Source organism: Bombus huntii, chromosome 15, assembly GCF_024542735.1.
Source record: "Bombus huntii isolate Logan2020A chromosome 15, iyBomHunt1.1, whole genome shotgun sequence".
Classification (NCBI taxonomy): Eukaryota; Metazoa; Arthropoda; class Insecta; order Hymenoptera; family Apidae; genus Bombus; species Bombus huntii.
This window is the reverse complement of record NC_066252.1, coordinates 1304607-1329413: the sequence shown is the minus strand read 5'-3', so window position 1 is coordinate 1329413 and position 24807 is coordinate 1304607. Positions and strand designations below refer to the sequence as shown.

The 24807-nt window shown below is 30.1% G+C and overlaps 1 protein-coding gene across 11 annotated transcripts in view; it reads right to left on the bottom strand.

Annotated features, from left to right (window-relative positions):
- The window catches only part of LOC126873815 (octopamine receptor beta-2R-like), a 612816-nt gene that overhangs the window by 22990 nt on the left and 565019 nt on the right, over positions 1 to 24807 (bottom strand). The gene's annotated exons all lie outside the window — the stretch shown is intronic.

Sequence of the window (24807 nt, the reverse complement as noted above, 5' to 3'; positions counted from 1 at the left end):
ATGAAATATCTAGAATGAAATACTCGTCCAAATATTTAAAGAATGAAGCAAATCTCTATTTAATACTTAGATTCTTCCGTAGTGTTTATAAATGTTGATGATTAATGACTGTATTTTCACATTTACTTCATTTACACCTTATGCGTTGTTATCAGACTTACATAAAATGCTTTCAAAGCAATAAAATTAAATTTTATTGTAAAAAAAAATTGATTTTAGTTTCAATGTTAGATAATTAAGATTGCAAAGAAATTGGTTTTAAATTCGATGTTAACTAAGAACTTTTCATTCCACTCAGAGAGCATTCTAATCGTAAGATCTTAATATGTCAGACCTTACTTTTTAATATTCTGTATACGTGACTACAACAAATTTCTAAAGTTTAATACATCAAACATGAGTAATTCTCATTTCTGTCTCCAATTATTTCAAATCGCATCGATTATTCGTATGTATCGGCATTTTTATGGTTTTACAAATATTATGAATAAAAATCTTCTATCCTTTCAATCCTTTCAATCATCTATCCAATTGATTGAATTGCATTTTTACACAGAAGAAATTTTGATTAAAGTAATCGTTTTTTAGGATTTATGTGTACATAGCTCTCACGACTTCCGTAACACGAATAGCGAATTGAATGGGACGGTTTCACGGTATTTTAACGTGATATTGAAGTTCTTGTCGACTCAATTGAGGCATTCGACACAAGAGAGATATCAAGCACACTAGACGACCCACTTTATTCGATTTGTTTGTACTACTTGCTTAATCTACTCAATCCATTACAATCATTCGGACTATTCAATTTATTCATCTATATGGCACTAATACAGTGCCAGCAGATCTATTTGCTCCAAGTTCTGTATTCTTCGAGCTCTATGACGGTGTTCGATAAAATTGCTTGCATTGTTTCGAATGTTTTCACGAAATATCGTCCCTGTAAAATTGTTGATAGAAATTTAAATTTTGAAAACTTTTCACGTCAGAAATATTTGGTATTATTCGATAGGAAATTTTCAATTATATTATTTTGTTACATCTTTACACAATAGTAGATATCCTCAAAAATGTGTTGTTTTCCATAGAAGCTTTTTTTTAAAGCGTCGCGTTTGGAAGACGTCCGAGTTTTATATATTGCTATTTACTTACTTTAGCTTTATATATTGTTATTAAATCGATATATATGAAATATTATTATCAAATTTTGTTCTATCCTCAATTATCAATCAGGTGCATTAATATTAAAATTTAATTATTGGCATGAATGATCAGAATATGTGAATCGCTTTTTCCTATAGCTTTTAGTTTAAGTAACATTTAGGAAAAATGAAAAATGTTCTTTATTTTACTTAAACAATTCTATTTCAAGAATTTATTCTTATAAAATCTAATATAATGAAATAGATAGATATTCAAAATGTTTATCGGTCAACACGTGAAAATTACATTCATTAAATATATAATACTCTATAAAAATTACGTATGGATTAAAACTTTTTTATAGATACATTTGACGTCATTTAATTTCCAATTATACTATTTTTCTATGTTTTGCAAAATTGTTACATTACCAAAAGAGCTTCTCGTTTACAATTGAATCTTTTCTTAAAACATGATGAGGTCAAAGAATTTGGGTTTCATGTATATATATTTATTAAATTTTTTTAAATTTAGTAAGCAAATTATGAAATGGAAGATTTTATATCATATAAAACATTCAAATTAACTATTATCGACAAATCATAAATTAATGCTATTTTAAAATATTACTACCTATAAATCGAAATATATGAAATTATTTGAATATAATGTACCATTATGTTGTTTAGTTCAACAATCACTTTTACCTATATCGAAGAATAAGTGGACAAATGAATGTCCTAAATTCTTAATTAGTGGTACTGATTTTAGCAAAACAATAAATCGTCATTGTATTGAGGTAAATCAAACATATTGAAATTATCAAATATGGATTCCCAGAGTGTTTTATAATTAACAGCAAGAATACAGATTGATGAATAATTAGACACAAAAATCTATAAAACTATAAAACTATTATAATACCTAAACCAATCATAAATTATATTTAATATAAAAACTGACTCACTTTTTTCTTAGAACAGCATATGTATTAATTTGAATAAACGACCTTCGAATTATTACAGAGTGGGTTTTATTAAAATTTAGTAGTTCCTTCTAATTTTCAGTAAGAGTAAACTTTCTACGTACATAAAGTTATTATGTTATGGAATCAATAATAATTCAAAAGAATTCATCAATCGTTAAATGTTTATTTCATTGTTAAGAGGTGCCACACCTTTTATTAAAAGGTTCCTAAATTACTCAATTAGATACTCTCCCAAAATCACTGATATGTAATCAACAGAAGATAAACAACCATTCTCTCTATTTAAAAACGAATATGAGAAGAGCTTCAAAATTTCACGAATTATGAACACAAATAAGTTTTAATATATAAGAAAGAAAAGATATTTTAATTTATTCAATTTATTAAAGTCGTAAAAAAAACACTTTGATTTATTATATTAATCCGAAATGATACTCGAAGGGCATCGTGATAACTAGATTGCAAATTTTTATGCAAATTCATATTTCTGAAAATGAATGTAATTAAGAATACAGTATCAAATATTATATAAAGCACTATATTTTGAATATTTTGTATATCTTTTAATATCATGTGCATTCTGTGCAATTTTCCAGTTTCAAATTTCCTATAAATGTATAAAAATCCGCAATCTAATGGTATCTAAAAAATGTAAACATATTCACTTTATCAGATGATGAAAACCATTCCGAATCATAGCAATAACGGAAACTTTCTTGAACAGCAACATTAAACTGGTAAAAAGCGGGTGACAATAAGATTATAATATGCTAAACAATCGATCACGAAACTTAAAACTTTAATTTATCTTCAAAAACGACGAAGTTTCTGAATTGCTGCCTGAAAATCCTTGAAGACGCAATCGATAAAGAATCAACAACCATTTCCCCAATTTTCCCCTTGCATCCATTGCGGCGCTAGTTTCCCGACTGTCACCACTCGAAACGAGGACGCGCCGGAAGAATGAGTAACCTTGAATGGGACCCTCTTTTTCTGCTGCCGTCGTCTGTCGTCTCCGGCTTCGTTGACTGTGTCGCGACAGGGCCGTGTCAAGTGCACTCCCGTTCCGTCCATGTAATTTATGATCCGCTATTTTTGCGGTATATTTGGGTCAATTATTCCGACAGTGGCCGTGCTAGCGCCGTGGAGCCGGCACTACCGATGATAAACAACACCCTCCTCCTGCCCAACCACCGTCATTACGCCGAAAGCCTGGAGAACGCCACTTTTATTCCTCCGCGAAATCGACAACCCCTCCAGGGATTCGCGACCAACAGCTTCGATTACGGTTTTGACCTCCGATGCGACATCCTGTCTGTTGGCCTTCTACCGGGTCACGTTTCTCGCGAGTTTTACGATAGTTTTGAGCAAGGATCCTCGCGTAATAGGTCGCTGGATAGTGATCAGGGGTGATGAGTAAGAACTGAAGTAATGGTGACATGATTTTCGTGATACGATTGCCGTTGCTTATTTTAGAATAAAGATAAAGATGACTGGAGCACCTTGTTACATACAGGGTGTCCCATTTCAATCCATATAATTAGTTTCTCTGTAAATGGATACGTAAAAGTCATATGATAGTGACACACGTTTCCTTAAATGTATTAATCGTACAGTTTTTAATATATTAATCGTTTCATCTTAGCATTCCATTTAAAAAATTATTAGCCTATACAAAATTATTAATCTATTTAAGCGAAAAAATATTAGATTATACCAGATATTTTAACTTTCATTTTGTAAAACCTATGATATAAATTACAAGGAAAATGTCTTTCGATACGATAGATTAATAATTTTTTATAGGGATTGCGAAAACGGATCAATTAGTACATTAAAATTTACATGATTGTGTTTGAACGTATGTCACCATCATATGACCTTTATTTTTCCAGAAAAATTACACCATATTATGTCTCCTTCGAAACCATTTAATGCCTGCCTGAACATCTTTTTTATACAGCAGGTAGTTTGCCAACAATTTGCACTTATGTATTAAAATGGGACATCCTTTTCAAAGAAAATTATGTTTAGTAATGAGAGTAAAGATGTTTAGGAATATTAATTCCTCCTGTATAGTAATTTTCTTAATAATAGTATATAATTAATAAAATAACTAAATATATATCTTTCTATTACTATGTTACAATTACCAAAATAGTATAGTAAAGTGATATAATAATAATTATTATTACTAAATCACCGATTTTTATACATACAAAATATACAAAGTATGTCAGCAATGTGTTTGATATAAAGTTTAAAAATTGAATATTTTCTACGATACGATATACGATATACAATAGCAAATATTTAATAATACTTTTGTGGTCACTCTGACACTTTTTAATTTGCATTATAATGAATTATAATCTTCCTGCACACTTTTATTTTTCATATAAATTGTTATATAATAAGTTAATACTTATATTATATTATATATATTATATATATTATATATATTATATATATTATATATATGTTGGGTTAACATTAGAATTTAAGGCGCGTAACGATCCTTCGTCTGAATTAGCCATCGTTTTACGAAGCAGAGATTATATTTATACGTATATACAAGACTTGTACAAAGTATAATGAATATTGAGTTTAACGAATAATAAGTTTGACAAATAATAAGATTAACGAATAATATGTTTTACGAATAATGAGTTTAATGAACGCTATTAACAATGTTCTTGGGTTCAAACGAATCCACGGTCAACGGGATAACTCTTTACTATGCGTAGAATAATTTTAGGCACAAAATACGATTGCTGAGACGCTCGGTATAAACTGTTCGATGTGTTACTCTCCAAGGCGATCGCACGAATAATAAACTGATGGAAATTTTCCTCGCTGTACGATTGCATTTGTTTGTTATATACTCGTTGGAAGCGTCGAGAAAGTTCCAATCGCCGTTGCCAAGCAGTTTCTGCCTGGAGTTTGATTATTAATACAACGTGTGTCCTATTGTATTGTACCTCCTATTGTACCTCCGGGGTACAATCCCATGTGGTTAGGCCCGTTCTTGAGGCCGTATGCCGCCACAACCACGTTTCTAGGGAGAACCATACAACCACTCCACACCTCCGTCAGGCAAAACGTCCATCCCGTGACCGTGGCTACGTTCGGCGACCAGTTGTCACCTCGAACCTAATTTCGCTATTACAAATCTCGAACAATTACAATCAGATTGAATGACAACAATTGCTTAATTACAGCTATGATAGAATCTAGATTACAATGTTGCGGGATTATCCAAAATTCCAAAGGCTCCGGTGTTCTTTCATCTCCGACATATATATTATATTATATATTATACTTATAATAAGTATTTAATAAATAAATATGTATACTTATGGATATTTATTTATTAAAATATAACATAATGTACTTGTCGGCCTTTTCACATATTTACCATTCCTAAACAAAAAGAAACGTTCCATACCAAATAATTTATAAACTTAACGCCACTATTACAATTACCTTAATTCTTTATTTTTATTACAATTACCTTAAACATTATTAGAATTATATATTAAAATAATCCGCAATTTAATAATTATTAGTACTGTTGTGTTAATATTATCAGTACTGTTGCAAAAACAGTTTTTACGATTTTATATAATTTTTACACTAAATGAAGTGATTATTTGAATTATAATTTGTAAAATTTTCTATATAGACTACCCCAAAAATCATGGTGTAACCGGTCGGCTGGTGATTTTACACGCAGAATTAAGTCCAAAGAAGAAGAATAGCATTTTTTCATTTAGGCCTTTGTTTTCGAAGAACATGAGTTTAAAAACCCATCAGGTAACCGTGTTTTGACAGGAAGTCTCGAATTACAAAACTTCGATTTCTGCTCGTGTCTGTATTATTTAATAAGGAAAATATCATAATTTGCTTTTTGATTAATAAAATGAATCTTAAAAGGTACTAATCTTATCCTTATTTATGAAACCATTCAAATTAAATGCAGAATAAAAGAAAGCAATAATTGATATCTCGCAAATAAGATAAAAGCAAGAACAGGAAGCAAATCGTGGCATTGTTCATGTTTAATGATACGAGAATGACACGAGTAGAAACAAAAGTTTCATATTTTGGAACATTCAGTTAATACACGGTTACCTGATGGGTTTTCAAAAGCAAAGCCTTAAATGGAAAAATGGTACTCTTCCTTTTCGACCTATTTTGCATATAGGATCACCACCTGATTTTGTTGTTGTACCGCGATTTTTGGGACACCCTGTATACGTATATATATCTATAACACATACCAGTGGAATTAGATCATGAACTTTAATCGTAGATCCCAACTTCAGTTTATATAACATAAAATACTTTATGATATATAACATAGTTTAAACATTTATGTGTAACTAACTTATATGTAACTTATATGTAAATAAATAGCTTAAACATTTAGTAGTTGTTTATCGTAATAACATTGTTATATTAATCTATTGCAATTACATACATATCTGACATATCGGATATCCTATACCATTTTCTTTTATTCGCTTTATTTATATCAGATTAGTAATATTAGTACTATGATATTATTGCATTAGCGCATTAATAGAATGCAATAATAGAAACAAATGTTGTAAGATGTACTAAATAATATCGTCGCATACTTTCACATATTACGCACCATGACAAAGTATTTATAAGTAAGTACACCTTACATATGTAAGCCTTACATATTGTTCGTATTGTTGTAGACAATGTTATATAATGGAAATTGGCTATCATCCAAATACTTAAGTTGTTGTATGGTTTATTGTAGTTATAGTAGTTTTATTACTGCATTGATTGTCTTCAATCGTTTTCATGACATTTAAGAATCGAAGATCAACTGTGATTCAAGTGTATATTTAATTGTTAAACATACATTTAATGCATTTAATGTATGTTACTAAAATTTCCAAAATTGATATTTTTAAAGGTCAGTCTAAATAATTTGTATTTTTTGATCTTATCTGAATAAACGAAAAGTTATTTAGTTTGGTAAATTTCTTTAAATTTATATCAACATACCTAAAACATATTATTATCTTATTATCATTAATTATTCTTATGTTATTTTAACCGAAATTAAAATATACAAATATTAAACTAAACAGCAATATATAAGTTTCTTTCTTCGTCAATATTAAAATCAGATTCGAAATCATATTATTAAAAATAAAATATATTAACCAGTATCTGTTATAAGCTCTTTAAAGATAAAAATTAAATAATCAAAACAATTAATCGCTTAAGATTTTTGAAAATTTATAGTAGATAAATTAAACATCCGAATTAAATAATGGAAATAATGAATCACCCAAAATTTCCGGAATCTTATAATATATAAATGCAAAGATTTAAGTTACTATTGCGTACTGATACAAATATCCTACTAAAATATTCCACACATAAATGTCCAAATAAAAGCAGATAAATTATCAACTACTCGTGTACATATACATAACAAGGATCGAGTAACGTTTCTCTGTATATTATTTGCTTCTCAAACTGGATAGCTGTTCTCGACATAATCTACTGAAACGAAAACAGAGAAACGGAGTGTCGCTCGAGTGTCCATTTATCTTCTCCAAGACGTGCCATCAAGCCGCCATATTTCCCCACGAAGTCTCTTTCTTCCGGCGGTCCAAGAAATAACGCTGACAGTCATTCTAATACGGTGACCGTAATACGCGCCACCTGGGGCGACATTGGAGAACGTGGCCTTGACAAGATGTCGACGAAAACGAAGCTTGAGGATGCCACCTCTTTTCGTATGCTGCACACGAGGAAAATCATAACCCTCATTTAGAACGATTAAAAGAGCGTCGAGCTAAGATTAGACCACGTATCAGACAGTGCTAGGTCTAAGCTAGGTTTGCTTGCCGACATTTCTGTTCTCGCTGTTTCTATCGTAGTTAGATAAATTGAAGATTGAATAAGACAAAATTTTAACTGTAGTAGAAAAAATTTAATAAATTGGAGAAAATTGAAGATTAGCGAGAAATTGAGAGGAATAGAGAAAATTGGAGAGTTTACCTATGGAAAGAAATAGAAGGAAGGAAATTTTTAGGCATTCAGCTCTTTATTTGATAAAGAAAAATATTTGGTAAAGGATCTTTACCGTAGCTACAAGATGTGTTAGCAAACTGTACATATTTGTTATAGCATTGTACATATTTGTTACAGTATTATACATATCTCGTATGAAATATTTACATCCTAATTGATTTAATTGAAGTATATTAGATTTCATACCATTTACTAAGTAGCTCTCTCATATGACTACCAAAGATCAATACTATGAAAATGAGATGAATAGAATCTGATAAAAAGACGCTTCATTGAGAATTAACGATACGTGCCAATAATATGGCTGCACGTTTGGCAAGAAACAAGATAGTGATTTCCTATTGTGGAATTTGATGCAATACCGAGTGATCTTTAAATACCTGTTTTATTCAGGAGATTTAGCTTCGTAGCTTTAATGAAGTTGCAGTAGTCACACATTTGATAATCAAAAATAGTGATTGCAACAATAGAACAATCAATATTTTGAAACTTTAGGACACTGTGTTTCTTAATTTCGGTTAGAAAATTTTAATCATCTGATTACTTGTCTCAAATTAGCTTTTAACTAACTTTTTAAGTACTAGTAATAACGATAATATTTATAATGTATAAATAACTTTTCCTACTACCATTTTTTATCCATTCCATTGACATGACAGAATCTCTCTTTCCAAATCCCAATATGCATACTCATTCCAACTTTGCTGATTTTCATGTTCTGTTTTCATTTCCTGTAAGGGAAAACACTCTCGCTTTAAAGGACATATGAAACACACTTATCTCTATTCAAACTCCTACTATTTCTATTACTATACTACTGTTTCTATTCAGAGTTTTCTTCTTTGCTTGTTATTTCTGTTCGAATTTTCACTCTCTATCATTTTATCTTTTACAAGCTTACTTTGGACTTAACACAATACAATATTATCATATATCTAAAGCAGTATTTTACACTTTTAAACTGAATATTGCACCATGCATTTCATAATATGTAACATTGATATAAGTATTATCGATATTTAATGCCAACATTAATTGAAATCACGTATTGTATAATATTCTCTTACAATCAATAGATTAAAATATAAAATATATATTTATTCAATAAGTGGAGTTCTCTCGTATATCATCCGTTATCTCTCATTCTATTCATTTTAAAAATTAATTGGGCCGTGGAGAACAACTCAGAAAAAGAGAAAGAAAAATTATACCCCAAAGGACTGAGTTTGCAACTAGGTGTAAACCAACGTGACATATATACATGACAGTGACAATAACAATACCCTTAACAATAAAGCTATTTCTATAAATCAATAGAAAATCATTGCATCTTTATAAAAAAAAGTGTAGAACCGTTTAAGAAGGTCGTATTAATCTTTGTTACACACGGATTTGATTGGTTTAAAAAGGAATTACTATTATAATTCTCATGTTTCTTCTATTCATTCAAAAGTCTGTTCCTGTCCAAATTTTTGTTATACTACACATTAAACATTGTATTTCATTTATAACAAATACACGAATATCTTTTTCTTTAGTTCTTAATATTAATTTCCTTCCTTCTATCATTCCTTAATTATTTTATGGCATTCCTTTAATTACTAATGACCTAACATAAAATGTATGTAATGCTATTGACGCAATTGCTGCATTTTTCTTAAATCTAATCGAAAATTGATATGTAACTTCTTAGTAATTATGCAAATTCATATTTCTGTTAAAATATCTACAGAAATCTGATACAATTGAAAATTTATTTCCATCATTCAATATTATGGTACAGTTTTTACATGTTTTACATATTTCTGTTTACTATATGCATTATACTGTACATTTATATATCTTCTGCCATAAATCTATAAAAATCTGCAGTCTTTAATAAGGCACTTGGTCTCACGTCCCATTTCAGATTGTAATTACAACAATGTATTTATAACATATTTATAACATAACGGTATATTCCAGAACCCCACGGAATTGGTTATACTATCAAAATATCTGATTGTTTTTTTTATTCGAAACAGTTGCGTTACAAAAATTTGGTGCACTCTAGATCAAATCAATATCGAATCGAACTGAAGTGGATCGAACTGAAGCGAATTGAACAAGGGAAAACAGTACACGTTTCACTGTAATATTTCTCCAATTGATCCGCCATTGGTTTCGATTCCCGCGATGGACCGATAAACCGCTAACGCGACCGGTGCCGAAGAAAAAAAAAGGATCGTTTGCTACGGACAGGAAAAATTTGATAATGTCACCCTGCGGGAAAGGCCGCGATCGATACCAATTTATCTTCCGATTGAAACGCGATTCATTGCTGCAATTGCAGGATGCAACGTCCGCAACACGTGATCCGTTTGCTCCATTTCGCGCGGCGTGCAATTCGATTTTCTCGAAACGTACCTAATCGCCTGGCTGCGTCTCGCTAAATCTGATTCTTTCTCGCATTCTCATTTATCGTTTCTCCAGAAACAACTACACACAACTAGAACCAGCTAGACAATCGTGTTTTGCTTATGATACACGCGTTCAGTCATTCATAACATTCATATTGTCGAGAATTTTTTAGGTATGTCCGTTGCTTGTAACATAACGCTGTGCAAGTTGGAAGTTTACATGGTTATTATTGTACATTTAACTGGGTCAAGTCATAACTTTGGAACAATAACAAGTAAAACAAAATTATATTAAAAAAATGCAACGCAATATCTGTATCTATGCCTTCATTCTTTTTTTTTTCTTTTGTCATAGTTTTCATATGTCGGGTTAGCGGTTAGGTTTATGGGCGTGTAACGAATCTTCATTCGCAGCCATATTGTTGTTGTACAATAGAGATTATATTTATTGGTATAAATATTGATTTTTACAAAGTTTGATAAATAACCGTGGTGATTAAATACTCGAGATGTTAGTGATGATGTTCTTAGGTTCAATAACGAATTCACGGTTAACGGGGTAACTCTTTGTTAAACGTAGGATATATGTTTTGAAGTACAAAGTAACGTTTGTTGTGACGCTCTGCATAATACTGCACGTAAAGACAATGTGCAAACTCTCCACGGTGATCGCAAGAATAAAAGACTGATTACGATCGCGTTTGTTCGTTGCATATTGGCCGGGGATACCAACAAAATTCCAGCCACCGTTGCTAGACAGACCCCCGCGTAGAGCTGACATTGCTCCTGCCCGGAGTTTGATTGTTAACACGTGTGTCCCACAATATTGGCACTTCTCTGTTAGGTAAAAACGTTCATCCCGTGACCGTGGCTACGTTCAGCGACCAGTTGTGTCGCCTCGAGCTCAAGCCCACCGTCACAAATCTCGGGCAAACATAATTGGATTGAATCATAACAACTATTTCTAAGTTTTATCATTTAAGTACAGCTATAGTAAATAGTCTAGACTGAAGTATTAGGGATCTTCCCAAAAATTCCAAAAGAAAGGCCCCGATGTCCAATCATCTCCGACATATATATTGAATATTGCAGAATTAAAATTAAACTATATTTGAAAATATTTGTTTCCATATGACATATAAATGCGTTAATGCTTTCCTTATATGTACAGGGTACAATTGCATTATTAGTACATTGAGAATATACATATGGTATCTTATGGAATTTCTAAATCAGTATGTATACTTTTATTGAAATTAAACGCAATGAACGCAATTTAAAAAAAGGTATGTTAATGAAAAATATTAGCCCTTTGCGCTCTCAGTCGCCACGTTCCGTCCTGCAAGTCCAGTACCGAGTAAGAGCTGACAGTCCCTGTTTATGCTAGATTTCGACATCTACAATTAATATTGGTTCGTAAATAAATTCCTTGACTTTTCATATTCTTTGTTAGGAAGTGTAAAGTGTTAGACTTTAAAATGAAGATAAAATATTTGATCCTAAATCCTTCCGAAACTATGGTTCTGACAACGTCTCCGACGTTAGTTCAGATTCGACGATCATGGCAAGAGTATTGTAGCTTAGAAACCCTAAAAAAATGATTTTCGGAAATGAAATTAACTCAAATAAAGATGAACTTGATTTTGAACCGTTGAGAAATGAGATCAATTATATTCAAGCATGCATCTTGGCGAATGCTTTATAAATTACCATATCAAAAAATACAGAAATTAATATTACGAAATCATATCTTCAAAGATGTAAATATAGATAAATTATTAGAATGTAATGTTTTTGTGAGTTAATTTGTATATAAAATCATTTTACGCTACCTATAATACACGCGTCACATATACGTTGAATCATCTGGAGTTGCTACGCCCGACCGAAAAAGTCCTCCAGCGCAAAGGATTCGTATAAGGCTTATTCGCCTCTTCATGTTATATTTTGAGTATTATTAAATCATTGCATATGTTAGCTCCAATAGACAATATAGGATAAATAACATACATAAATAATGGGTAGATATTGCTTATAAGCATCATTTAATAATGGCACTAGAGGAAAAAGAAAAGAACTATTTATTACGCTATACATATGAGATTACAGATTTCTTTTATGACACAGCAAAAATACATGTTTAAGATTTTCGATATACCTACATTTCAGATTATTGGCATATTTGCCGTGATGCAAATGTTGGAGTACATAGTAATTATTTTTTAACGAATAATCATTAAATAATTGAAAGCGTGTAAAAATATATATATCTGAATTTTTTAATATAAATACAAAAGCTATGGAGTGATAGAATAAATAAGTTACTTAATTGCAAAAGGTTAACAGAATAAAAAAATACGTACATTGTTGACTAAATAAATCTTATATAAAAGTAACAAACTTTGACGGTCTTTTTTCAAGAAATGCCAATAAATTTATTATACAATCTAATATTATTATGTAATGAGTACTTTATGTTAGATATTGTATATATATATGTACTTTTCTATATTATGTATATACGATGCTTCATGAAACTATTTGAATACGTGAAAATTTTGTATAAATATACAAACAATTTGTGTATATAAAGCATTTTGAAATTTCTGTAGCATCTGTTATCATGATTGTATTGGTAAACTGTGAAACAAATAGGAAAATGTACATAAAAGCTACAAACAATTCAAAACTTTAAGACTAATTATACATTCAAAACTATGTACTCGTGTTGTGTATTAGTTTCTTACTAAAGGTATATTCGCTAAATACAAGTATATAACTAGTGACTTCTATAAGTACACGTATTTTCAGACTAGATTCAAATTTTACCAAACAATCATGACCTCATCTCATTTCAATGGCCATGAAATTTCAAAAAGGTTTATGTAACACATATCATAAATTCATGAAAGCTTTCTACAGTATGTATTCAAATACATATTTTACATTTTTGCACATTTAAATTTTTCGCAAGTAGACAAGTATTCTCAGTCAACATACAATTTTCACTATGTATATTCTGTTTCATTTTCAAGCTTTCTCCTAGCTTGGTTGCTTGCCATGTATTTATCTATTTTACTTTGTTCATTCTAGTCGTGAAAATACATTCCAAGTCCACAATGATCCACGCGAAGATTACACGGAATGCTCATAACACGAAAATCAGCGACGTTTACAATCTAATTTTATTTGACAAAGTACATACATTGACGTGATAAATTCGCAGTGTCTGGTTCGTAACGCCACCCAATTTATTCAAGTTTCGCTATATCCAGACTTGTAGCTTACTACGCTTCGTACAACATAAGTCGCGGGACTTGTTCATAAAAAATGATCGCACTTCAGCTACGCCGACCTGTCCAACATTCATTCAGCCCCTTTTATATTCCTTCTTGTGACTCTCTATCTTCCATATCAACTATGTCCTCCAAGATTTGAATAAAGTTTGCGATACCTTAGGCGTTTCGGCAAATGTGTTCGGAATATTTTGAGTGATTTGATTGCATCTTGTTTAAAAATGTATAGCATGTGTCTGATGACACTGTTTTTCACACCCTCTTTTTAAATAAGCTTTTACCGCCACAAAATTTTATATGGATTATTAATACATACAGTGGAAGACAAAAATAAGCGAACAAAGTTTCGTGAAATACAGCCTGTTTACGCAAACATATAAATATTAATTTCAATCATTTACTAGATAATTTATGTATTGGAAAGATATATAATAACTAAAACATTCGCACTTGTTTGATTAAATTTTATTAATATGTACTTACTTCTGTTACTTGTCCACTTATTTTTGTTCCTTATATTTCTTAAACTTATAGAATTTAGATTCTCTATGGAGCTTTACTAGTTAACGCGATGAGTTTCTTATTCGTTACTTAGTTAATGATAACTTTATCTTATTCACCCTAATTATAATTGGGCTTTATTAGTTCTTAAGTAAAAAAAAGTAAAACAAAAAGTGACAATGAATAACAATAAATACTAATAACAGGAACGTGATTAACAAAATAAAGAAAATTAATTTACTAAAAGGAAGGAGAAGGGGGGAGAAGGAAGTTAAAGTTATGTAATAGAAATAAAATTTGAACCTATACATATCTAGACTTTCAGTATGCTATTATAGTGCAAGAACATTTATATGTGCGTGAATCTTGTATAATAACGCAAGGTCGTAAAATGGGATACATATCAAGGAATTAAAACTTTCGGGACAGTTGCAGGTAAAGATAGATGAAACAACATTATGGTTTTTTATATAAGTTTCATGATAGTGTGGTGTAGCATATGCTAATATTTCTTTATTGTACTTCTTTTAGTATATCACACATTGAGACTTGACAAATAAATCAAGTTAGAAAGTTACATTTCTAAATAGTTCAAAATTAGTACAAGACAAAGTTACTATGAGAAGAACATTATTAGTTTACGTACATGTACTATCACGTGTTTCTTGCCTTTTCTTAGCAAATACATATTTATTTCTCAATTTTATCTTAAAAAGTGTGATACTTGAATTTTTCACCTTATTCTGTTTAGAATTTTCTTTAATAAAAGTACTTATGAAACTCTTTATTTCTTACATTATCGTTACAATTTAAATCTATCTTATTAGAATTAGAATAAATTGATATGTTGTGTACATTATTTATGAATATATAATGGAGTTTTATGTATTTGTGGAAAATTTAAAGATGTAAAACTTTGCAGAATAATTTATAATATGCAAAAGTATCTAAAATGGAATATTTGTTACAATATACATATTTAGTATAGTAGATTTCGTTTTCGACCCGGTAATTTAAAATAATTTTTCAATTTTTCAATATTTCGTTTAAATATTGCTCTGTTTAAAAAAATTAAAGTAACATCTTAGCAATAAAATTTAGTGGATGATATTCTAGTAACTTGCAAGAGAATTTTGGGATTTTGCGGGATTTTTTAAAACGCAAAAGCATAAAAAGACTGCATAGACTTAAACGACAGTCATTATACAGACAACGTCAATAAAAGGAGGGTTAGGTTACATTTCTTTAAATATATTAATAAAAGTACGAATTTAACGCAAAATTATGGAAAAATATATCAAACCAAAAAGAAAATTTTTTCGACGTGCTTCGCTATACGTTTACATTATAGAAGACTTTACGAAGAAGCGTCGTAAAAGTTATATGGATCATAGAAGACAGACATATGTGTATCAGCACTGTCTGTTTTAAAAGATGTACTCTGAAAGAAAAAGCCATTAGTTTACATACATGAACTATCAGCCACTTCTTATCTTTTCTCGTCAAATATACGGAGTGGTTGGTAACTGGTGGTACAAGCGGAAAGGGGGTGATTCTACGCGAAAAAAGAAGTCGAAAATATAGAATAAAAATTTTTTTCTTTTAATTTTTTCTTTTCTTTTTTTAATTTTTCCATCGAGACAACGATCTACAGTGAGATCCGTTATAACGAGAAGTGATAAAGTGCACGCGTACCGAGCAAAAATTCACAGTCGATTTTCTCGAAAACAAAGCCTCAAACGAAAAATTTTTATTTTATATTTTCGACTTCTTTTTTCGCGTAGAATCACCCTCTTTCCACTTGTACCACCAGTTACCAACCACCCTGTATATCCTCATGCTATAATATTATTTCTAATTCAAAGTGAAATAAAATTTCATATACAACAACGCATTCATGTAATATTTCATCTTTTAACAAATAGATCTTTTTATTTTTAACAGAATCAACCGAATAACTTCTATTTCCTCGTTTTCTAAAAAAAAAAAGAAAAGAAAAAGATAGAATTCCGGGCTAAATGTGGAAATCTCATTTTCTCCCATTAAATAACATCGTCCTCATGGCTCATCAAACTTTTCCGAAGTGTACCTTCTACGAAGAATCTTATCAGTGTTCGTGATGGCGACAAACTTTTATCATGCCGAAATTCATCCGGTCGATTATGGAAAACTGTTATTTGAATTTTAAACGCATTTCAAGTTATACGCAGGCCTGCTTCGCGTATATCTTTATCAAAGTTTATATTACACACTGCAACTCGATTTAGATATAAATAATGAGAGTGCTCGCGTATACACCACTGGAATACCGGGTTTAGTATAACGCAAATTGCGAACTCGTTACGTAGCATACCACGCATGCTACGTTAAAAATATAAACTCTGATTTTATCGATTTCATATAGCTGTGGAGGACATTTTCACAATACTACGCGAGTCAAAGAGAATAGGGAACAAGTTTCCATTAAAATCGATATGCGCCCTCCGCTCGAAATCGTTCCAAAGTTACAAAAGGAAGATGAAAATTATTGTTATATGTATGATAAAGTTAATCGATGTGTAAGTAGGTTAGAGCGAAATTTATTGTAACTTTAATGTTTGCAAATACTTCCATGCTCCGATACGTATATAAATTTCAATGTGTTATTTATGTGTTAAATGTTTATATAAAATGACTAGACGGTATTATTATGCTATAACTGGACTGCGGTTTTCTATGTATTTATGATAAAATTACAGATGCGGAACCTAACTCCACAGAGCATATAATGTACAAAAATATAAGATAAATTATCGAAACTAGACTACTCGTCATGATCTTTAGTAGCCGAAACAAATAATGTAGGTTCCATTTCTTTAGTTCTCTTCATAAAAATATGAAACTGTATAAAAATTCGTGGATTAATTATGATTAGTATGAAAATTTATTGTGTGTGTTTCAATACCTTTATTATAATAAAACCTTCTTTTTCTATAATGACATGTAATAATATAATTATTATATAAAACTTATTTGTTTATATCATTATTTGTAATTAAGAGATTATGGTGTTATCACAAATTTGTATATTTCACTCTACAACAGCAATTACGAGTGATGTATAAGCTTTACGTGCCTATATCTTTCTTTCATGTTGCAATACCATTTCTCTTCAGAGTTGAATATGTCAGTATTTCTTTCAGTTAACGAAAATGTACGTGTATATCTTTCCCACTATGTTGCGTAGACTCTTTACTTTTTACGTTGATTGAATGTTCCTTAACATGCATAGTATAAGTACAATTAATTAATTATATTAGCGTAACCGATTTGTTCTCTTAGAAAAAATTCTAAGAAATATGGAATATTAACACACACATTATATATATTAACACATTTATAATATATTAAGTTGCACATAATATATCGATAAACCAATAGAGCTAATATTTGAATATAATAATTTATTAAACTGAATCTTGGATCTTTGTATAGTAAGATATTAGCCAATAATGAAAGGTTTTTTTATCATAATTTAATTTCTTTTAATTATGAATCTAATAGAAATCAACGTAATTCATATTTTTTTTAGAGTGAATCAAACTTATTACTCATAATATTAAATTTATTAATCGTAATGTATAACTTGTAAAATATAACTACAAAACAATAAATTGTATGCTCTATTCTTTACACCAATCTCAATTACTATTTACCACAAGTTGTAATGTATATTTTTTAACGTAGTGTAATCCTATTTCTAATCTCAACCCACAGTAATAGATGATTACACAGTAATCGATTGAAAAGAGATATATTGAATCGAAATCGATCTACCATTGATCTGAAAAATTATACAATTCCATATCGTTTAAGGGTTTACTCAGCTGCGTGGATAACCGCACCGGACAGGCTATTTATTAATGAATCGACATCGCACCAAACAAATTGATCGCACGGATTAGCGACGAGTCAACCTGACAATAACCGGTGGCGATTTCAGTTAATAATTGCATCAATGGAGTCGATGTATATCTCGTGATTGATCGCATTCTAAAATCGTTTATTGAACGCATAGTAGATCGGTAGATTGAATACGTTCCTATTTCATGCATTAGTAAAACGGTTAACGATTTTGTTACTATTCCCGTCATTTTGATAACAAATATTTTTCCTTAAAATTAAGATTTTTTCCATAATCCTTTTACGTTTACCATAAATAAAGTTATGTATTTACAAGGTATCTAAATGTACAAAATATAAAATATATTCAGTGTTTAATATAATATTTAGGGAACGAAGCAAATATTTTTCTGTTTCTTTATTGTGTTCATAAAAGTATGAATTTGCATAAATATTTGTGAACTAATAATACAAGTCAAGAATATTTTCCCATCGCCATTTGAACACATTTGTTTTCGCATTATCAATTCTTGACATTAATAAAAGAAAGTTAACATGATTTTTATAACACACAGTACATAAACTTCATTTTAGAAATAAAATTAATATTATTAATATCAGAACAATATTAGAATAAGATATGAGAAAATATGAATAAAATCATCTTTAATTCGTAAACAAGTTTTACATATTTCATTTCGTAATGTGTAATATGTGTAAATACTTTTAAAAATAGCTTTTCCTTCATTCATCTTGTACTAAAAACATATAATTCTACTTGCCTTTCCTAAAAATTCTTAAAATTACGATGCAGAAGTATTGCAGAAGTATCATTCACGTATATTGCATCACGTAGGTATTTAACAATATCTATATTAAAATTCATCAGTGAATTCATCAGTCCAGTGTTTAAAATATAAGTAGAATTTATTGTTTTGGTCGAAAATAGATATACAAAATAGATAAAATATTAAATATACGTAAATGTATAGAGAGAAAATGAATAAAAAAAATAAATAAATTACCAAATGGGTGAATGTAAATAGATAAACAGTCAATAGATAAACAGTAGATAAAAAGTCACAACAAATGTAATATTCGGAACAGATTTTCCCTCGTTTATCCTTCCTTTGCCTATTCATTTCTATGTATTTAATAATTTATATTTAACATTTTATCTGTTTGTCTGTTTATTTATCAAAATGTTAATGGTAAATTCATTTACAAAATCTTACCCTAAACAATGGAGGGTAAATTTTAATATAGATAATGTGCCTTACGTGATGATATTCAATAATGGCATTGTTAAAGTGTTGGCAATCGATAGTTTTGTACCTCAATTTCCTGTTTCATCAGAATAAATTAATACAAATCATCGTGTTAGAAAGTTCTCGAAATTCAAAAGAAACTCAAAAGAAGTCAATCACAATCGTAAATCGCATCACGTAAGATGCAGTAACCGTATACTTACGAAAGTCTGACCTCGAGGTGTCTTAAGTATAAGTAGAATTCTCATAGAGTCTAAGAAGTTAGAGGGTGACGAGGAAAAAGGCAAGGACAGTGAAAAGACTCGCGGAATTTGCAAGATCAATGACGAAGCCTTGGCTTCGTGCCGTCTTGTTCGGCGACGCTTAATGAGAATTTCTCGCATTTTCGATCGTCTACGAATCGACCGCTTTTGTATCGTCGCTAATTCTCCTACCATCACGATCCCCATAAATCCATTTAGCCGATGCGCTACGGAATGGAGACGAGGGAATTCTGGCTGTCGGTTCCCGGTCTCCGAATGGAATTCCGACGACACTTCTTGTTGGCTGCGTCGCGCTTCCGGACGTTGATTTCTTTTCGTGGAATATCTTCTCGTGTGCTTAGTTTTTTCTTCTCTTCGTTTATTTTTAGCAAATTATGAGCGTATTGTCTCCTCCGTTTCATACCATTTTACACGCTTCTATTTAGCTTTACTTGTATGTAAAAAAAATCTTGTGATTCAATTTTCACTTATTTCCACATATACGATCAACTTGAAAATTTTTATACTGCTCTTTGAAAGATTATGTAGTATGTCTGATGGCTTGGGATGGATTTCATCAACCTTCTAGTCCACTTTCTGGTTACATCCGTGAGATAATAGTAGCTATTTTTGACAAATAGTGATATATTACTATTTAATGAAATACACATGAATAGCAAAGAATAGAAGTTCAGTGGTTTTGAAGAAACTACAGCAACGACTATAAATGAATCAAATGCATACTGTGGGCTTAATGTGTTCGTTACATTTCATTTGAACTCGAAGATATAGATCTCTTCAGTCCGAAACGAAGGACTAATGTTTGAATCAGTACACATGACATTCGAAGCTATACATATTTCTTTATTATATGTAGCAGTAATTACAAAACTTAATAGAATTAAGATTTTATAAATCATTTCAAAGACATAAGTAATGTTAGTATATTTGATGACTTTAACAAAGAATTAAACAAAACTAAATATCTTTTCTTTATTTCTATTAAACTTTTCTTTTGTGCTCATAATTCACGATAATACTTCTTCAACATTCTGAAGCTCTCCTCATACTTATTTCCTTTCCTTGTTTTATTCGTTTATAATACAGTTGAACCTTGGTAACTCGAATCTGAAGGGGATAAAAATCCTCGTATTGCTAAGGTTCTATCATATAAAAGTGCAATAAATGAAAATGACATAAAAAGACCTTGTATAAGGATTAATATGTTTTGAATTATGTTACAATTATTTATTTACATTTCTTCTTTCTTTCCTTTTTTTAGAAGCTTCGCGTCTGTTTTTCTTAATTTTTTCTTTATACTTTGATTGTTGTCACGCTAGCGTATTATTATGCACTGACTATTTGTATTTTAGTAAGGATTCTCTTCCTCACAGGAAATAAATAGATGAATATAAATACAAATAAATTAATATTAATACAAAAATATTAACACAAAAAAATTATGTCAAATTATAGAGAAAGCGGCGATCAAACCTTGAGTTATAAAGAAACTTTGATCAACAGAAATTGGACTTCTTTGTGTGAATTCGACTTTCAGAGATGAAATAACACACCTACAATAAATATGCCATCAATATTTCGAAGCAAAGTAAGTCTATTATTTCGATTTGTAGTGATTTCTACAGAGGAGTATTAAAGATTGAACAAAATTATAGACTTATGGAAGTTTTCGAATTATGTATGTATAATACATAGAGGTTCGAATTGTCGAAATGTGATTCCATAATGAAAATGTATTGCGTTAATAATACTTATATAACGGCCGTAAACCTTCGTTCAAATTTGTCAAGTTACTTGGGTTCAGTAATTAATTTTGAGTAACTTGAAACTTCTTCAGCATAAAGTTATCAGTTACTCGACTTGAAATATCCTTTCAAGTTTCTACGCTTATCTTCATTAATCAAGTCACTTAATTTCAAATAACTTGAAATATTTTACTGTTTGAACTATTAGATAAAAACTAGCATCAAATACGAATAAAATATCTTCAGTAAATATGTAACAATCTCTTATATTTTCTATTTTTATTTTCCAATCTTTCCTACAAGGGATCATAGTTAAATTTTCTACTAATCGGTGTTCCGTTAATTAATCGTTCCGTTAACTGTTCTGATAATCGAAACTTGGCGCTATTTGCAACAGAAAAATACACCTGTTGTTAGCAGATATTTTATTCTGGTAACAGGCGGTTTAAGCATTGTATAACATTCAGATATTAAGGTATTTGATAATAAGGGTTCAGATACAGCAGAGCAGAATTATCGTTTCTAGTCATTCTTATTAATCCCAACATTTTCTCAATACCATTCATTCTCGCGTCGTGTTAATTTTGTACAAAGTTCATTTCAATTTTATATAATTATATGTATAAATTTTTACAATTTTATTTTATATAAATATAAATATAAAATTTATATAAATATTGGCCACCCTTTTTAACAATTATGAATGTGTAACAGGAAGATTTGAATTTAATATCATCAAAGCGCGATTCACTGAAAATTTTAAGGTTTCTAAAACAAACAACTATTTCAATGATGCTCCATTGCTCTCTAATAATCAAACATTCTTCTTGAAGAACATTTTATGTTATAAAGTGTTTGTTTTGTAGTATTTTATTCTGTAAACAATAAAACGAAAATATGAAAATTAGTTTCTGTTTTTAGATAATATAATTATATTTATTCTATGCGAAATCTTTCTGATTAAATGCATATATTCCTTAAAATTCGAAATTTCATTTAAAATAATTGAAAAGTTATCTATTTAAAAAAATATATTTATATAACTGTAGTTAATCCCTAATAATTTCTAGTAATAAATTTTATGAATGACCCCGATTAACGTTTAAATTTCTAATAATTAAAATAACATTCAATATTTCTTCTGTAACGTTAAATTAAATCAGTTTAAATTCCTATTGATGATTAAAAAATAACTCAAAGTTGCTGTGTACTTTGAAGAACTAGAAATTTCTTTCTCAACGATCAATGTACTGCGAATCCATGAGAACGCCAAGTACAGAAACTACGGGATTGTGGGCAGGTTTACCTACTCAAGTGGCGTATACTATGTCCTATATATCACATACCTTCATGTTCTGTGCAGTAGATTTTGGCAGGCAATCCGCACGATGCCTTTAATTGTTACAGTAACGTTCAATTCTAGTTCTCCTGCATGTAGAATGAAATTAGCAAGCAACTTTAGACTAAAATTGTTATAATGTCGTTATAAATCTTTTTTTGTATTGTAATAACATATATTCAGAATAATTTTATGGAAAAGTAAAATAAACAGTATCTTCTACATTTTCTTCTTCCTTTTGCTTTTATTGTCGTAATGTTAAATACAATTATTCTAAATTATATGTCTATATCAAAAATATAAAAAAAAAAATCTTCTACTATTAGCCTTTATTGTATATAGCTCTATAATTACAATTTCTTACTATATAATTTCTTACGAGATTTATTTGTTAATATATTGAATATTTTTTACATTTTGCGATGAATCAGAGGTATTATTACAGTTGAAACAAACAAGAAGTCGATGGAAAGGTATTACACTACAACTAAAAGAATCTTAAAGAAAGTGACTTCTTCGATATCAAATTAACGATGAAGATTAAAATTATCAATTTTTTCCTTTCTAGTAAGGTATCTCTGTGATGGTTAATCGTTATATCCTTAAACAAGGATTTGTGTAAGTTTCTAATTATCCTAGAACACAAGCTTAAGGATTGACTAGGTTGCTCTCATTTATACCTTGATCTTGTTTGCATAATTTCTAACGCTTGTTGACCTACAAGACAGAATAACAAGATTGCAAACAATCTACATGAGGCCATAGTATACCACTGGGTTCATAAATCTAAATGACCAAACGTCGTGTTAAATGAAATATGACTTGCAAATGGAAAGCTTGGTAAAATATATCTTTTGATGTCCTTTGTCTCCATTTTTGACTTGTAAAAAAGTACAGAAAGTAGTACAAAGCAAATTAAACAGCATTTTTTAAAATTTATATTGCTTTCTCCAAGTAATAATTTTCCAGACCTCTTATGGATAAAAGCAGCCAAAACTTTTGTATTTGCCCAGTAATAAATAACAACGATTGTAAAAACTCGAATGAATCATTCATAGCAGAATCTTCTGAAAATAGGTCATTTTAATCGCCATATGAAAATAACAAATCACTCAATTAAAATTTCATAGAGGCAATCTAAAAAAAGAATGTTGAGAAATGGAGGTATAAAAAGTGAATCATGAGAAGAACAAGAACCCTCCTCTTCCATCGACGTTATCACTGTTGATCCTCCCTTTCACCTTAATCGCGTGTACCTCGATTGTTCGAAGGAAAAAATTGACTAGGGGTGCCTTTATCGAAATTGAACGAAGCACTACGAGACGTAGCGAAATGACGCTGTCTATCTTTATCTCTTACGGATTAAAAATGGCGCGATTTATTGTCCTTTGTAGAACTTTCGGCTTGTATCGTTCAATTCATTGTATTGGATAAATCACAATGCGAAGAAGACGCCCGTCTTCTGGTTCGACGTGAAACACAATTTTACGATTCCTCGACATGCGAGCACGTTGATGTTTGTTTGATGGTCCTCGATTTTCATGAAAACGAGATAGAAATTGTGGACAGATACGAGATGAAAAATTGAATACAGAGGCAATTTATGATTCTTGTTGTTTGCTTGAGGAATCGTCGGTTGTAGGAAGTTACAATAGCATCGAATTTAATTGATAATTATTAAATTCTCCAATAAGAGCACCAACAAGTTGTCAGAGGAATTAATGACGCTATTTCAAAGTCTTGAATAATTTTGTACAGATTCTACTTGTATATTTATGGGAAATATAAATATGGAAATATGCATAGAAATTGTACAAATGATATATATACCTATTATATATATAGTATATTGGATATATATGTATATATGTCGGGTTCACATTATAATTAGGGCTA